The sequence below is a fragment of the Lathyrus oleraceus genome, chromosome 2 (genome assembly GCF_024323335.1).
Source record: "Lathyrus oleraceus cultivar Zhongwan6 chromosome 2, CAAS_Psat_ZW6_1.0, whole genome shotgun sequence".
NCBI lineage: Eukaryota > Viridiplantae > Streptophyta > Magnoliopsida > Fabales > Fabaceae > Lathyrus > Lathyrus oleraceus.
Window position 1 is genome coordinate 31,431,669 of NC_066580.1, and position 13,278 is coordinate 31,444,946.

Below are 13,278 nucleotides of genomic sequence, written 5' to 3' on the forward strand. Positions count from 1 at the left end.
CATGAAAAGGAAACAGTTATTGATAACAACAAATTAAAACCGTAGCTCAATCTATAATTTCATTTAAACTAAATATATAATCGCCCCTAAATCATGGAAAAATCCACAGTTTTTAATAAGCTACAATAAAAAACGTTGCCTATAAATAGAAAACACATAAGTAATGCTAAATCTTGCAACACACACACACACACATATATATATATATATATATATATATATATATATATATATATATATATATATATATATATATATATATATATATATATATATATATATATATATATATTGAAATTTTAGTACGATAGAATCTCTTTTCGACAACAATGCAAATAATGGCAGTAGAAGAACATGAGAGTGATATAAGAAAACCTTTATACCATTTAAAATTTGTGCTAACATAAACAACAAAGGTGTCAAGTAACATCATTCATACAACAATTAAAAAAATTAATTATCCATTGTTAAATTCCATTTATTTAAAAAACAAATTAGAAGAATTCTAATGAATATATAGTTAAGTTAATCCACTAAATATGAGATAAGTAGCTCTATATCCTCCTTGTTTTGGATAATTCACTTCTATGTACTCAAAGTCTCTAACATTGAAATCAATCATCTTTGGAATCCTGCATTTTAAAATCAACACAAGTATATAGTTAAAAAAAGGGGTTACCAAAAAAAAATGAGACATTTATCTCAATGGAAAGTAAGATATACTTATAAAATATCTAAAAACTTCCACAAACACAATTATAGATCTCAGTTCAGATTATTAAAGTGGTCAAAATAATTTTAATTAAAAAGAAAGCTGCAAGAAGCTATAAATAGGGTCAAAATACATTGGATAAAAATCAAAAGCAGAACCATATTGATGATCATGTCAATCCATATCAAAGCTCCCATGCTTCTACTCTATTGAGATGATGACAATCAATGTCATCAAAAATCAATGACTAATGGTTTTAATCCCCCTTTTCAATTTAAACACCAAATATTAACTGTCTGATCTATAATATAAAACAAAATTTGTACATGTTTCATAATTAACAATAAAAATCTTAAAGCTATCATGACCCATTTGAAAAAATATAATGTCCCTCTAACATGAAACAAACACTCAGAATAAGAGCTACCTAAAAACAAACAATTACAACAAAACCCCTATAGAATGCTATTAACATAGAAAGGGTAGAGAAAATTAAATATATAATAGAAACCAAGTGCTCGAGATATTGTTCATTCTTAAGGACTCTTATTATGTTTGCCATTACTATAATTTTCTTCCCTATTCTTAGAACAAATTTTTTCATGTATAAAAGTATCAAATTCTTAAATCCAACTTACAATATGTCAGAATATGTCAGATTACTGGAATGAAAAGGAAAATAACATACCCTGAAGGATGGTGAGTTGACTATTCTTCCGTTACCTAAAGTAAAAGATAGTGTAGGAATACCCGCATTGCATATGCATCCACAATCTAAAAATATATTTTCCAAGATATTTTCTTACACCCACACTCTGAAACCGTAGTCTAAATTGAATAAGGGACGGTTTCTATACAGCCACACTTCAGAAACGTAGTATAAAACGAATAGGCGACAATTTTGTTATTACCACACTTTTAGAACCGTAGCCTAAAGTAAATACAAAACAAAATTCTAACATAAAACTTGACAACAAGAAAAAACGCAACCTATTACTACTTTAAGCTATGGTTTTTAAGCCGTTGACTATTCTTCCGTTGTCTAAAGTCAAAAATAGTGTAGGGAGTACTCGCATTGCATATACATCCACAGTGTAGAAATATATTTTCCAAGATGGATTTCCAAGATATGTTCTTACGCCCACACTCTAAAACCGTAGTCTAAATTGAATAAGGGACGATTGCTATACAGCCACACTTCAAAAACGTAGTTTAAAAGCAATTGGCAACAATTTTGTTATTACCACACTTTCAAAATCGTAGCTTAAAGTAAAAACACAACAAAATTCTAACATAATTCTAGAAACTTGAAAACGAGTAAAAAGCGCAGCCTATTCCCACTTTAAGATATGGTTTTTAAGCCATTGATTATTCTTCCGTTGCCTAAAGTCAAAAATAGTGTAGGGAATACTCGCATTACATATGCATCCACAGTCCAGAAAGATATTTTCTAAGATGGAATAACTATCACCATCAAATACAAGGATATCAATCCAACAAAGATCAAATGAACCTTACCAAATCATGTATTATATTGGAATTTGTCTAAATTTAAGTCAATCGACCTAATGAACCTAGAATAACATCTTCAAGAATTGGTTTATGACTTCATATATAGGTTCATAAAAAGGTTGGAAAATGTTTTTGTCTCGCTTCTTGATGAATTGGTCTATACATGAATTGAGTTTATCCTTAATAGCAGTCCTTGTGGGATCTGGAAGTATAAACTGATTTTTAATTTATTAACAACCGATATGTATCATGACCTTTCTTAATTGATTTAATGTGAAAACACACCACTAGACTGAATCTCGTACATCTTTATAATGTTTGGAGATCTTCAAAGTCTTGTTTATAACTGAGATAGTCAACAATATATGGGACCAATCTACCAGTTACTATATATCCATTGATAAGATTAGAAATCCTTTCAAATTCCATGGCCATTATGGACATTCCAAAATTTATTATAACTGACCCCCGAACATTATGGATATTGCAAGACATAGAACAGTCTAAAAACATCTTATCACTACCATTAAAAAAGGCTTTTACCTTGGTTGAAAAATGACTTTTACCTTTGTTAGGTGCGTGAGAAAACGTAGTGTGTTATAGAAAGTGTGTTATTTTCCCCTTGAGCCAGATGTCGATATATAAAACTTGAAAGTGTGCTAGATTTTACATCAGATGAACTGTGAATAGAGGTGAAAACTTTGAAAGCGTGTCACTTTTCACATAGGGTGGACAGTGAACCGAGGTAAAATCCTTCGGTTTCCCCCTCAGTTGTGACTGATAACCGAGGGGATAGGGAGTTGCAACACCACTTCTTACATCGGTTGTATATTTAAGCGATGTCAAATCCCTTGTATTTTTAAAATAGTTTTTTACACAATACTATTCACCATTCTCTTGTAACCAATGTCAGAAGAGTTTGGTGTGAAGATATACTCACAACTTCTATTAAGTGGTAATACATAATTTGAGTGAATAAGTGATGAATGTCATGATTTCCAATATCATGATGGATGCAATAACTCATGAGTCAATTGTCAACATTTCTACAAAATCACAAAATAAGCTATTGATTGCTCCAACTAAATAAATAAGTCATTTAACAACTCCAATTCCATTAGATGGAAATCCTATTTCTTTATGTATAAGAAGCAAATAAACAAGTCACTAAGAAAAAAAGTATGCATAATATGTTTGGATTTTCTGTGTAAGACCCTAACTTAATCTCTTGTACATGTATCAAAGCACTAGCTGCATCTTAATGTTTACAATGCATTGCAAAGTGATAAGTTTATTACACCTTGGCATTTGTAAAATTTATTAATGATGACACATGATTATCACAATTATGTTTATTCATAAAAAGCAAAAGTGTATTTAAAACAAGAATTGACTTAAAATTTTACATAAAACTTTCAACGGCAAAAGCAATAAAATTACTACGAATCATAATTAAAACCATACTAAAATCGTTCCCTATATGTTAATCATACAAAAATCTCTCATAATTGATATTAAGCCCTCAAATCATAGTGTTTCAAGCTACAATATGAATCAAATAGTTTCAACATTTCCAACAATTACAATATATAACGAAGTAATATAATTTTACCTAACTAGATCCGACAATCGCGTCGTAAATCCTGTGTGAGATCTTGTCACTTCTAGTCCTAAGAAATATTTTAGGTGTTCTAAATCTTTGATCTTGAATAAGGAGTTAATTAGGAATTGCTTAAGGGACATACTTTCTTGACTGTCATTTATAGACAGAGAATAATCAGATTTTGATTGAAAATAATTTTAAGTGTATTCAGATTTTGATTGAAAATAATTTTAAGTGTATTCATACATGATTGTTGAAAATAATTATAGTGTCATAAAGAAATGCATTATGAACATATAGTTGGTGAATGACTAATTGGTTAATTTAGTTACTTTCCAAATAATCTTTTTATGGAACCATCACTATCATGTTTGATTTTAAAATGCCATTTGCATCCAATAGACTTTTTATTGGATGATAATTCAGTTATATCTCATGTTCATGGCCTCAATCCATTGTTGGAATTTAATTGCTTCTTTGTAAGTGGTAGATTCCATGGAATTGTTTAAGGGTGGCATAAAATCAAAATGAGATTTGAACAATTATCATATATAATAACAATTGTATCAGGCTTGTCTTGACTAAGGACATCCATGAAGGTTAAATATTCAAATGTTATAGAATGTGATGTTTTTAGAGATAAAAGTGTTTCTAGTAAGTAAGTAATAAAAGACATATACATTTCCCTAGGATCTAATTTGGTCCTGTTAGACATTAGGTATAGGCAAGCAAATATATCTAAAAACTTAAGATTACGAAATGTGGGAGGGTATTTGGATAGAGACTCAAAAGGAGTTTTTATTGTTTAGAACATGATTATAAGAGTGTCTCAGCAAAAGAAGTTTGATGGGAAGATTCCTACTGAGGCATAGAAAAATGACACGAGGAATTCAACTCCATTGTCATTTTTAAAATAAGAAGAACAAAAGTGAACGAAGACCATGTAACGTCAGGATAATTGGAAGAGATAAATTATGGGAGTAAAAAGGGATGTGGATATGGTAATGGGTGGATTGATGGAGGTGGTTAAAGGTGAAAGAGTGATGACTTGGGTAGGGATTCTGAGGTGAATCATCATTGAGAGAAAAATGATTGATAGAACGGAAGAAAGTGAGAGAGTGGCGTGTCTAATTAGTCTGTGAAAGAAACTCTAATACAAAATGTGTTTTAGGGTAGTAGTTGTAGTATCTTAATTTTGTCTGAGCGACAATTTAGGTAGGGTTTGTGAGGTGAATCATCATTGAGAGAGAAATGATTGATAAAATGGAAGAAGGTGAGATAATGGTATGTGTGAAAGAAACTCTAATACAAAATGTGTTTTGGGATAGTAGTTGTAGTACTCTTATTTTGTCCGAGCAATTATATATATATTTTAAATTATCAGTATAATTTTTTTTTCATTTTTAATGTATTTAAAGAAAATCTCAAAAATAAATAAGTTAAGAGTTTTATTCCTTTTGACCATTAATTAAGCAAAAAAATGACATTACATTTTATTTAATTACATTTATCATTATTATTATTTTCCTTTTGAATTTTCAAAAAACCAAAAAATACATCTATTTGTTTTAAGTATGAATTTCTAATTAAAAAAACAAAATTAGATTTAACGTTGTTATTATTATTATTATTATTATTATTATTATTATTATTATTATTATTATTATTACTATTAAATCAACAAAACACATTTAAATCAACACATTATTTTCTACCAATAATTAAGTAAAATTACAAAAATGATCTATTCAAACTCTTCATGCTCTTCATCCATATCATTCTCATCATCTGATCTGATATTGTCCTCGGATCCAAACTCTTCATTCTCTTCATCCGCATTATTTTCTTCCAACAATATAGATGCATCAACTAGACGACCCTCAACCATTTTATGACACAAACTTGTAATTTGTTCAACTTCAATCACATCATTAATTTGAGAAATTTTATCAACTTGATAAACAATGTTTTCCATCAGGTCGTCAGTTTTAATATGATCCAATGATTTTGTTTGATTACAATACACCACCCTCGTTTACGTGGCACAGTTTAAGGATAATGAAAATAATAAACTTGCCTAACAATATGTGACACTATGAAAGGGTCATACTCTTTGTACCTTCGTCCCATTCGAATCTCAACAGAATTATATTTCTTTTCTATTTCGGTGCCTCTATCAGATGGATCATACCAATTACAATAAAACAATACAACTTTATTTTTCGAGTCCAACTAATTATATAACAAATCGTAGATATGCGTAACAACGCCATAGAAGTCTTCTTCACCATCATTTTTAACTCCTTTAACGAATACACCACTATTTATGGTTTTTTCCCTTCAATCCATGTCTCTGTGTGAAATTCATATTCGTTCACAAAGTATATGTGCCATTCAATTGCGCTTTGAACAGGACCTTCAGACAAGTTTCTCAAATGGAGTATTTCTTGAGTTGGTGCAACAATGCATGACAATTTCTCCTTGAACCATGCTGGAAAATACGCATGAATGAGATTGACAGTTGCTTGTTCACCTGTAGTATGAAAATAGGAGGTGTTAAATGGCCTATATACAAAGGAGCAATTTTACCAGGCTTGTCTTGACTAAGGACATCCACGAGGGTTAAATATTTAAATTTTATATAATGTGATATTTATATAGATAAAAGTGTTTCTAGTATGTGAGAAAAAAAGGAGACAACCTTTAGTATTGGTTTCAAAACCTAGACATGTACATTTTTCTAGGATCTAATTTGGTCCTGTTAGACATTAGGTATAGGCAAAGAAAATATATCTAAAAAATTAATATTACGAAGTGTGGGAGGGTATTTGGATAGAGACTCAAAAGGACTTTTATTCTTTAGAACATGATTACAAGAAGTGTCTCACCAAAAGAAGTTTGATGGAAAGATTCCTAGTGAATCATAGAAAACTGACATGAGGAATTCAACTCCATTGTCATTTTTAAAATAAGAAGAACAAAAGTGAACGAATACCATATACCGTTAGGATAACTGGAAGAGATAAATTATGGGAGTAAAAAATGATGTGGATATGGTAATGGGTGGATTGATGGAGGTGGTTAAAGGTGAAACAGTGATGACTTGAGTAGGGATCCTGAGGTGAACCATCATTGAGAGGGAAATGGTTGATAGAACGGAAGAAAGTGAGGAAGTGGTGTGTCCAATTGTCCAATTAGTGTGTGTGAAAGAAACTCTAATATAAAACATGTTTTGGGATAGTAGTTGTAGTATCCTAACTTTGTCCGAGCGACGACTTGGATAGGGTTTGTGAGGTGAATCTTCATTGAGAGAGAAATGATTGATAAAATGGAAGAAAGTGAGATAATGGTGTGTGAAAGAAACTCTAATACAAAATACGTTTTGGAATAGTAGTTGTAGTACCCTTATTTTGTTTGAGCAATTATATATATATATATATATATATATATATATATATATATATATATATATATATATATATATATATATATATATATATATATATATATATATATATATAATTTAAAATATCAGTATAATATTTTCATTTTTAATGTATTTTGGTAAAAAAAAATCTCAAAAATAAATAAATAAAGAGTTTTATTCCTTTTGACCATCAATTTCGCAAAATTCCTAAAAAATATAAGTTGTATTACATTTTATTTAAGGGTAATGTTAACTTGTTCTCTAGGGGCACATGTTAAGAAATCCACAAATGAAAAATTTATATTAAAAAAATAGTAAAAAAATTAATTACAAACTTTTGATAAAATCAATACACAATTTTTAAGAAATAATAATATTATATATTTAGTTCTTAACATGTGTTCTAAGGGCACAAGTTAGCATTACACTTTATTTAATTATGTTTATCATAATTATTATTTTCCTTTTGAATTTTCTAAATAACAAAAAAAACATCTATATGTTTTAAGTATGAATTTATGGTTTCCTTTATAATGATTCGTCGTGGAAACATTATGTTCAATGGGTTTAATCAACCTGCATAATGATTTTGGATATAAAATAGATTTTAGAATTCAAGCAAAGCAAATCATTATGCAGATGAAAAGATTGATTTTATTCTCTTTTTTAGGGTTTTTTAGTGATCACCAATTTCATGCAAAAAAGAGAAAAGTGAAAATAATTTGGAAAAATAAACATTTAACATGAATTTATTGAATGAATTGTATTTATGGGCCAACAATGTCATCACTTCTCCTTTTGGCATGGGAGAAGGATTTTTAAGCAAAAATGAACATTACGTGGACTTATGGACAACTGTTGGAACATCAACAGCGACCCAATTATTGCAGACCCCTCCAGGGATGACAAAGTTGCCAGAATCTTCCTCTACATCCTCTTCCATAATAGCAGCATCTTACTGATCTTCAACCGTGTGGATGAACCCACCACTATGAAACAGTCCGTGCTTGTTGAAAGTGCCTGAAGAATACCCTATGACAGCCCGGGATTTATTGTCTTCCAGCTTGATCATTTGTCCTAAACTAGTAGTTACGCCATGCTCAATGGCCAACTTCGCATCATTGTAGGACGCAAATGAAGAAGTTCCTTTCTTAGAAGGCTCAACAATAGACAAGGCTTGGAATGGCGTCCCAACCTCGTCCTCGGCATTAATATAAGAAAAGGAAGACATATGGCTAACCAAGAGAGCCTTCTCTCCCCCTACCACCACCAACTTTTTATTCTTCACGAACTTCAACTTTTGGTGTAGGGTGGATGTCACGGCGCCTGTCTCGTGAATCCATGGTCTTCCCAACAATCAGTTATATGATGGGTGGATATCCATGACCTGAAAAGTGATATGGAAATCACTAGGTCCAATCTTGACTGGGAGCTCAACCTCGCCAATCACAATCTTGCGGGATCCATCAAAAGCTTTCACGACCACTCCACTCTGCCTCATGGGAGACCCCTGGTATGAAAGTCTGGCGAGAGTGGATTTTGGCAACACATTCAGCGATGATCCAGTGTCTACCAGCACATTAGACATGGCATCATCCTTGCAATTCATGGAGATGTGAAGTGCCAAGTTGTGGTCTCTTCCCTCCTCGGGGAGATCAGCATCACAGAAACTCAGATTGTTACAAGCAGTAATGTTTGCAACAATGCTATCAAATTATTCTATAGTGACGTCATGATCTACGTACGCCACGTCCAACACCTTCTGCAAAGCTTCACAGTGTGGCTCAGAATTCATCAACAAAGACAACACAAAGATCTTTGAAGGCGTTTGTAGAAGTTGATCTACAACATTGTATTCACTCCTCTTGATGAGCCTCAACATCTCATCACTGTCCTCTTTCATCATGCCATTCTGGCCAGCAGGGACAGGAGTTTTAACAATAGCGGCAAGTCTATTAACAACAAGTGCTAGATTCGGAGAAATAGAAGAATTCCCCAAAGGACGAACGACACTATCAGCAGTATCAACTCTTCTAGTGTCAGCCTGAGGTTTCGGCGGCGCCGAGAAAACACGACCACTACGAGTCAGACCACTGACATCAGCAATATTCACAACAGAAGTGGAGGGTAGGGGCACCTCCTTCCCCTCTTCTAATGCAACTGCATTATAACGATAGGGAACAGCCTTGTCAGAAGAATATGGCACAGGGCCAGCTGGCTTAATTATGAGAGTAGGAGAAGCCTTCTGCTTGCTGCCATCATATCTGATGACAACAGGCTCAGGTATCCTGAATACAGGTGATATCACATTAACTTCATCATCCTTATCACGATACTGAAGTATCTCTATCACACCCTGATCCAGCATTTCTTCGATGTCTTTTCTGACTTGACGACATCCTCTCTCATTGACAGTGCAAATACGGCAGTTGTCATGGTCATGCTCATAATGACTGTATCCACACAACAGTCTATGCATATCGACCAGAGATTGTCGGATATGGCTGACATATCGGACCTTATATTTTCCAGGGCAACCCTGAACCATATTAACAGCAGATTTCCCATGCTCGGGCAATGGGTTTTTCTTGACATTAGGACCTACGTCCTCGAAAAATAATATACCGCTTATCACAAGGTCTTGAACCTTGGTCTTCAACGGGTAGCAGTTCTCCACGTCATGTCCGGGAGCACCGGAATGATAAACACAATGAAGCTCAGGCTTATACCACCACTGAGGGTTGGTAGGTATAGCAGGTGAGTCACGTGGAGTGATCAACTTCCTTTCAATTAAAGAAGGATATAGCTCTGCGAAGGTCATGGGAATAGGATCAAAACTGACCCTCTTCCTATCATAGCTTGTACTGGTCTGATTGTTGTTTCGAGGTTGGTAGGCCTGCTGTTGAGGACGGTGTTGTTGTTGTTGATGATATTGTTGATGTTGCTGTTGTTGGTTCTGATTTTGATGCTGATATTGTTGATGTTCTCTGAAAACAGGTGCTATATGAGCCACATGGTACTGGTTACTGGCTGGACACACAGTCTTCCTCTTTACAGAGGATCTTCTGGATTTAATATGGGAGGTCACAGCATGTTCCTCACTATCTTTCTTCTTCGCAAACGCCCCATAACATTTGGCAGAAGAGCCTTCTTCTCTAGTCAGGCGCCCTTCCCTGACTCCTTCTTCTAGACGCATCCCCATATTCACCATCTCGGTGAAATTAGAAGGAGCGCTAGCAATCATCCGCTCATAATAGAATAAACTCAAGGTCTTCAGAAAGATCTTGGTCATTTCCTTCTCTTCTAGCGGAGGCACAATATATGCAGCCAATTCTCGCCACCTCTGGGCGTACTCCTTAAAAGTTTCCTTATCCTTCTGGGACATGGCTCTCAGCTGGTCCTTATCAAGAGCCATATCAATGTTATATTTGTATTGCTTGACGAATGCTTCGCCAAGGTCGTTGAATGAGAGGATGTTCGCGCTGTCCAAACTCATGTACCATCTCAATGCGGCACCGGACAGGCTATCCTGGAAATAATGGATTAGGAGTTGATCATTGTCGGTCTGAGTCGACATTTTACGTGCATACATAACCAAATGGCTGAGCGGGCAAGTGTTTCCTTTATACTTTTCAAAGTCAGGCACTTTGAATTTGACAGGAATCTTGACATTAGGAACAAGGCAAAGCTCAGTAGCAGATTTGCCAAAGAGGTCTTTCCCTCTGAGATTTTTAAGTTCCTTGCGCAACTCAAGGAATTGATCGTTCATAGCATCCATTTTCTCATACACGTCTGGGCCCTCAGATGGCTCAGAGTAGTAAATTGTGTCATCTACTCTCGGCAAAGTATGCACAACTGGAGGTGGCACAGCAAGGACCGGGCTAGATGCCGACAGAGAAGCAAAAGTAGGGGCGAGACCCTCAAGAACAAAGTTCGTTGGCATCCCCCAAGGAAACCCGGCTGGCATAGCAGTAGGCGCGGAGTGGGCACTGGCAGCAGGCACGGTAGAGGAGGCAATCTCAGAAATGACTACCCTCTGGGGAGGAGTTGAAGGCGTTGGAGAAGACTGGCTTTGGGCGGCCAAGAAAGACTCCATCAGGGCAGTCAATATTGCCACTTCCTCCTTCAGTTCTCTGTTCTCTTGCTCTAGGTGATCCATTAGCTTTGATGAGTTGGCTCTGGTGTAGTACCAGTGCGTCATTTTGTCTTCAAAATAAATGAAGAACACAGAGTTAGACCACTGAACAAGACCTGCTTATGCACATGATGCATGCAATGTTTGTGCATATGATTTTATTTTTTAATCAGAGGAACTTTTAGAGTTCTATTTGCAAATATTAGTCATTTAGACATATATGAAAATATCATATCAATAATATCTGGAAAAAGTTTTACACCAAAGAAGTATAGTCTTGGTAACCAAATATAATACAAGAGAGAAGCAAAATGAACATCCTATGGAACCCTAGAAACAATCGTCCAAAGCTCTTGAGACTGGAAGATAAACTGCATGAAGCCTCTTCACCTCTCTCTCATAGGTTGCCTCCATATTTGCCTTCTCTTTGGCGAGTCGATCATACTTCCTCTTCCAAAACCTGGAAGATTGAGGAAGAAGAGAAGTCACCACATCATCAGGCTCGTCGATAACCTGATGCTCCAGAAACTCTATTAATGCATCCTTATCTCTAAGCTGCTGAAGTAGCTTCTCTCTCTCACGGACCCAAGCACGCGAACGGTCTTCATCTCTCAACTCCTCTACTCCTTGGTTAGGGAGGGTTGAAGGCCCAACCATAACCATAGGTGTATGTCTTGGATAGTCATAAGGCATAAGGTACTCATAAGCTCTCCTCCTAACCCATGAGGTGTAGGGTTCCAAAGCAATACAATTCTTTGGACCAAGCTCTTTCCTTCCCTTCCTATGAACCTTGTGCCAAGCGCGGACCATCCTGCCCTTCAAGTTTTAGGGATCATTACCCTCTTGAAAGAACACACCTTCTAACAAAATGTTATTAGGTTTATCCTTTAAGGGGAACCCAAGCTGACGACGTGCCAAAACAGGGTTGTAGTTAATCCCACCGCATGTACCAAGAAGAGGCACATTGGAGAATTCACCACAAGAGTCAATAATCTGCACACCATCCTATACACAGTTGTACCAAAAGATATCATCATTAGTGAGAGACATAAGTCTCGTGAACCACCGTAGACATCCTTTGTTGTCCTTGAAGGCGACCTTCTGTGGCAAGTGCGAAATAAACCACTTGTACAATAGAGGCAAATAACACACAATGGTACCACCTCCCTTTGCATTCCTCAGATGCAAAGAAAAGTAAGTTTCACCCAACAGAGTCGGAACGAGATTAAGAGTAGAGAAAATCCTAATAGCGTTCACATCCATAAACTTGTCAATGTTAGGGAATAACACTAGCCCATAGATGAGAAGTACAAATATGGCTTCAAAGGCGTCCTCACTCATGGCCTTCCCATACAAAGTAGCTTGAGCAATGAGGAAATCAGATGGGAGACCTTGAATTCCACCTTTGGTAGTCATATGAGCACCAATAATAGATTCATCTATATGCAACAGATCAGCAATCTCTTGAGAAGTAGGAACTCTCTCCAAGCCACTGAACGGAAACTGATCTAGAATGGGTACACCCACAAGATAGGCATACTCCTCAAGCGTAGGCAAAAGCTGGAAATCCGGGAATGTGAAGCAACGGTACAAGGGATCATAGAACTGCACCAACACACTCATCAAACCTTCATCCACCTGAGTAGCAAGAATAAACATAAGCTTCCCATGACGAGCCTTGAACTCCAAGGGATCTAATACATAGGATGTCAAACTCCTTAACTCTTTCAAGTCGGGTTGTCTAAAACTGTACTTCTTTGTATTCCTTCTTTGCTTATCCATGTCTGAAAATTTGCAAATAGACCTCTTAAGTTCCTTGAAAATTTTCTCATTGTTGATGATATGGATGTGTATGAATGCATGAATGCATGGATGCAACAATCACACTC